This window comes from Phaenicophaeus curvirostris, unplaced genomic scaffold (genome assembly GCF_032191515.1).
Source record: "Phaenicophaeus curvirostris isolate KB17595 unplaced genomic scaffold, BPBGC_Pcur_1.0 scaffold_129, whole genome shotgun sequence".
Lineage (NCBI taxonomy): Eukaryota > Metazoa > Chordata > Aves > Cuculiformes > Cuculidae > Phaenicophaeus > Phaenicophaeus curvirostris.
Window position 1 is genome coordinate 251,321 of NW_027206750.1, and position 5,789 is coordinate 257,109.

The window sequence follows — 5,789 nt, forward strand, 5'->3', positions numbered from 1 at the left end:
AGAGTGGCGGACAAAGGGCAAAGAGGGATGGACATGTGCAAAGAGGGGCGCAGAATTGCAGAGAATATGGGACAAGGGCAAAGAGGGGTGGACAAGGGCAAAGAGGGGCAGAGAAGTGCGGAGAATACGGGACACGGGAAAATAGGGGCGGAGAATTGCGGAGAATACGGGACAAGTGCAAAGAGGGGCGGACAAGGGCAAAGAGGAGCGGAGAAGGGCAAAGAGTGGCGGACAATGGCAAAGAGGGGCGCGCAAGGTCAAAGAGGGGCGGACAAGGGCAAAGAAGGGCGGACAAGGGCAAAGAGGGGCGTACAAGTGCGGAGAATACATGACAAGTGTAAAGAGGGGCGGACAAGTGCAAAGAGGGACGGACAAGGGCAAATAGGAGAGGACAAGGGCAAAGAGGGGTGGAGAAGTGCGGAGAAAACGCGACAAGGGCAAAGAGGGGCGCACAATGGCAAAGAGGGGCGGACAAGTGCAAAGAGGGACGGAGAAGGGAAGAGGGGGCGGAGAAGGGGAAAGAGGGGCGGACAAGGGCAAAGAGGGGTGGACAAGGGCAAAGAGGGGCAGACAAGTGCAAAGAGGGACGGAGAATATGGGATAATAGCAAAGAGGGGCTGAGAAGGTCAAAGAGGGGCAGAGAAGGGCAAAGAGGTGTAGAGAAGGGCAAAGAGGGGCACAGAAGGGCAAAGAGGGGCGGAAAAGGGAAAAGACGGGCGGACAAGTGCAAAGAGGGTCGCACAAGGGGAAAGGTGTCGGACAAGGGGAAAAAACGGACGGATAAGTGCAAAGACGGGCGGAGAAGTGCGAGAACACGGGACAAGGGCAAAGAGGGGCAAAGAAGTGCGGCGAATACGGGACAAGGGCAAAAAGTGGCGGACAAGGGCAAAGAGGGGCAGACAAGGGCAAAGAGTGGCGGACAAGGGCAAAGAGGGGCAGACAAGGGCAAAGAGGGGCGGACAATGGGAAAGAGGGGCGGAGAAGGGAAAAGAGGTGCGGACAAGTGCGGAGAATACGGGACAAGGGCAAAGAGGGGCGGACAAAGGGAAAGAGGGGTGGAGAAGTGCGGAGAATACGGGACAAGGGCAAAGAGGGGCGGACAATGGCAAAGAGGAGCGGAGAAGTGCGGAGAACACAGGAGAAGCGCAAAGAGAGACGGACAAAAGCAAAGAGGGGCCAACAAGGGCAAAGAGGGGCAGACAAGGGCAAAGAGGGACGGACAAGGGCAAAGAGGGTCTGAGAAGTGCGGAGAACACAGGACAAGGGCAAAGAGAGGTGGGTAAGGGCAAAGAGGGGCCGACAAGGGGAAAGAGGGGCCGACAAGGGGAAAGAGGGGCGGACAAGGGCAAAGAGGGTCTGACAATGGCAAAGACAGGCGGACAAATGCAAAGAGGGGCGGAAAAGGGCAAAGAGGGGCGGACAATGGGAAAAAACGGACGGACAATGGGAAAAAACGGACGGACTATGGAAAAGACGGGCGGAGAATTGCGGAGAATACGGAAGAAGTGCAAAGAGGGGCGGACAAGGGCAAAGAGTTGCGGAAAAGGTCAAAGAGTGGCGGACAAAGGCAAAGAGGGGCGGAGAATACGTGACAAGGTCAAAGAGGGGAGGTTAAGGTCAAAGAGGGGCGGAGAAGGGCAAAGCGGGACGGAGAAGGGGAAAGAGGTTTGGAGAAGTGCGGAGAATACGGGACAAGGGCAAATTGTGGCGGAGAAGTGCGGAGAATACGGGACAAGGGCAAAGAGGGGCGGACAAGGACAAAGAGGGGCAGACAAGGGCAAAGAGTGGCGGACAAAGGGCAAAGAGGGATGGACATGTGCAAAGAGGGGCGCAGAATTGCGGAGAATACGGGACAAGGGCAAAGAGGGGTGGACAAGGGCAAAGAGGGGCGCAGAATTGCGGAGAATACGGGACACGGGAAAATAGGGGCAGAGAATTGCGGAGAATACGGGACAAGTGCAAAGAGGGGCGGAAAAGGTCAAAGAGGGGCGGACAAGGGCAAAGAAGGGCGGACAAGGGCAAAGAGGTGCGTACAAGGGCGGAGAATACACGACAAGTGTAAAGAGGGGCAGACAAGTGCAAAGAAGGAAGGACAAGGGCAAATAGGGGCGGACAAGGGCAAAGAGTGGCGGAGAATTGCGGAGAATACGGGAAAAGGGCAAAGAGGGGCGGACAAGGGCAACGTCGGACGGACAATGGCAAAGAGGGGCGGAGAAGTGCGGAGAATACGGGACAAGAACAAAGAGGGACGGAGAAGTGCGGAGAATACTCGAGAAGAGCAAAGAGGGTCGGAGAAGTGCGGAGAAAACGCGACAAGGGCAAAGAGGGGCGGACAAGGGCAAAGAGATGCGGAGAAGGGAAGAGAGGGGCGTAGAAGGGGAAAGAGGGGCGGACAAGGGCAAAGAGGGGTGGACAAGGGCAAAGAGGGGCGGACAAGGGCAAAGAGGGACGTAGAATACGGGACAAGAGCAAAGAGCGGCTGAGAATGTCAAAGAAGTGCAGAGAAGGGAAAGAGGTGCAGAGAAGGGCAAAGAGGGGCACACAAGGGTAAAGAGGGGAGGAAAAGGGAAAAGACGGGCGGACAAGTTCAAAGAGGGTCGCACAAGGGGAAAGGTGTCGGACAAGGGGAAAAAACGGACGGATAAGGGCAAAGACGGGCGGAGAAGTGCCGAGAATATGGGACAAGGGCAAAGAGGGGCAAAGAAGTGCGGAGATTACGGGACAAGGTCAAAGAGTGGCGGACAATGGCAAAGAGGGTCGGACAAGGGCAAAGAGGGGCGGACTAGGGCGGAGAATAGGGGACAAGGGCAAAGAGGGTCGGACAAGGGCAAAGAGGGGCGAACAAGGGCAAAGAGTGTCGGACAAGGGCAAAGAGGGGCAGAAAAAGCAAAGAGGGGTGGACCAGGGCAAAGAGGGGTGGACCAGGGCAAAGAGGGGAGGAGAAGTGCGGAAAATACGGGACAAGGGCAAAGAGGGGCGGACAAGGGCAAAGAGTGTCGGACAAATATCATGGAGGGGCGGACAAGGGCAAAGAGAGGTGGACAATGGCAAAGAGGGGCGGACAAGGGCAAAGAGGGTCGGACAATGGCAAAGAGGGGCGGACAAGGGCAAAGAGGGGCGGATAAGTTCAAAGAGGGGCGGAGAAGTGCGGAAAATAAGGGACAAGGTCAAAGAGGGCGGACAAGGTCAAAGAGGGTCAGAAAAGGGCAAAGCGGGGCTGAGAAGGGAAAAGAGGGGCGGAAAAGGGCAAAAAGGGGTCGACAAGGGCCAAGAGGGTCGGACAAGGGCAAACAGAGGCGGACCAGGGCAAAGAGGAGCGGACAAGGGCAAATTGGGGCGGACAAGGGCAAAGAGTGTCCGACATGTGCAAAGGTGTGCGGACAAGAGCAAAGAGGGGCGGAGAAGGGCGGAGAACACGGGACAGGATCAAAGAGGATCGGAAAAGGGCAAAGAGTGGCGGACAAGGGCAAAGAGGAGCGGAAAACTGCAAAGAGGGGTGCACAAGGGTAAAGAGGGGTGGACAAGGGCATAGAGGGGCGGAGAATTGCTGAGAATATGGGACAAGGGCAAAGAGGGGCGGAGAAGGGCAAAGAGGAGCGGACAAGGGCAAAGAGGAACGGACAAGGGCAAAGAGGGGTGAACAAGGGCAAAGAGGGGCGGACAAGTGCAAAGCGGGTAGGACACTGGCAAGGAGGGGTGGACAAGGGCAAAGATTGGCGGACAAGGGCAAAGAGGGGCGGAGAAGTGCGGAAAATACGGCACAAGGTCAAAGACAGGGGGACATGGTTGAAGAGGGGCAGACAAGTGCTAACAGGGCGGACAAGGGCAAAGAGGGGCAGACAAGGTCAAAGAGGGGCGGACAAGGGCAAAGTGGGGTGGACAAAGGCGAAGAGGGGTGGACAAGGGCAAAGAGGGATCGGACAAGAGCAAAGAGGGTCCGACAAGGCCAAAGAGGTGCGGACAAATGCAGACAATACGGGACAAGTGCAAAGATGAGCAGAATGGTTCGGAGAATACGGGACAAGGGCAAAGAGGAGCGGACAAGGGTAAAGAGGGTCAGACAAGGGCAAAGAGGGGCGTACAAGGGCAAGAGGGGCGGACAAGAGCAAAGAGAGGCGGAGAAGTGCAAAGAGCGGCGGACAAGGGCAAAGGATGTCAGACAAGGGCGGAGAATATGGGACAAGGGCAAAGAGGGTCAGACAATGGCAAAGAGGGTCAGACAAGGGCAAAGGTCTGCGGACAAGAGCAAAGAGGGGTGGAGAAGGGCAAAGAGGGGCGGAAAAGGGCAAAGAGGGACGGACAAGGGCAAAGAGGGGCGGACAAGGGCAAAGATGGGCGGACAAGGGCAAAGAGTGACGGAGAATTGCCGAGAATACGGGACAAGGGCAAAGAGGGTCAGACAAGGGCAAAGAGGGGCGGACAAGGGAAAAGAGGGGCGTAGAATTGAGGAGAATACGGGAAAAGGGCAAAGAGGGGCGGAGAAGGGCCAAGAGGGGCGGACAAGAGCAAAGAGGGGTGGAAAAGGGCAAAGAGGGGCGGAAAAAGAAAAGAGGGGTGGACCAGGGCAAAGAGGGGTGGACAAATCAAAGAGGGGAGGAGAAGTGCGGAAAATACGGTACAAGGGCAAAGAGGGGCGGACAAGGGCAAAGAGAGTCGGACAAATGTCATGGAGGGGCAGACAAGGGCAAAGAGAGGTGGACAATGGCAAAGAGGGTCGGACAAGGACAAAGAGGAGCGGACAAGTGTAAAGAGGGGCGGACAAGGGCAAAGAGGGTCAGACAAGGGCAAAGAGTGTAGGACAAGGGTAAAGAGGGGCGGAGAAGTGCAAGGAGTTGCGGAGAAGTTCAAGGAGGGGCGGATAAGGGCAAAGAGGGGCGGACAAGGGCAAAGAGGAGCGGAGAAGGGCAAAGAGTGGCGGACAATGGCAAAGAGGGGCGGGAAAGGTCAAAGAGGGGCGGGAAAGGTCAAAGAGGGGCGGACAAGTGCAAAGAGGGACGGACAAGGGCAAATAGGAGCGGACAAGGGCAAAGAGGGGCGGAGAAGTGCGGAGAAAACGCGACAAGGGCAAAGAGGGGCGCACAATGGCAAAGAGGGGTGGACAAGGGCAAAGAGGGGCGGAGAAGGGAAGAGAGGGGCGGAGAAGGGGAAAGAGGGGCGGACAAGGGCAAAGAGGGGTGGACAAGGGCAAAGAGGGGCAGACAAGTGCAAAGAGGGACGGAGAATACGGGATAATAGCAAAGAGGGGCTGAGAAGGTCAAAGAGGGGCAGAGAAGGGCAAAGAGGTGCAGAGAAGGGCAAAGAGGGGCACAGAAGGGCAAAGAGGGGCGGAAAGGGAAAAGACGGGCGGACAAGTGCAAAGAGGGTCGCACAAGGGGAAAGGTGTCGGACAAGGGGAAAAAACGGACGGATAAGTGCAAAGACGGGCGGAGAAGTGCGGAGAATGCGGGACAAGGGCAAAGAGGGGCAAAGAAGTGCGGGGAATACGGGACAAGGGCAAAAAGTGGCAGACAAGGGCAAAGAGGGACAGACAAGGGCAAAGAGTGGCGGACAAGGGCAAAGAGGGGCAGACAAGGGCAAAGAGGGGCGGACAAGGGGAAAGAAGGGCGGAGAAGGGAAAAGAGGTGCGGACAAGTGCGGAGAATACGGGACAAGGACAAAGAGGGGCGGACAAAGGGAAAGAGGGGCGGAGAAGTGCGGAGAATATGGGACAAGGGCAAAGAGGGGCGGACAATGGCAAAGAGGAGAGGAGAAGTGCGGAGAACACAGGACAAGCGCAAAGAGAGACGAAC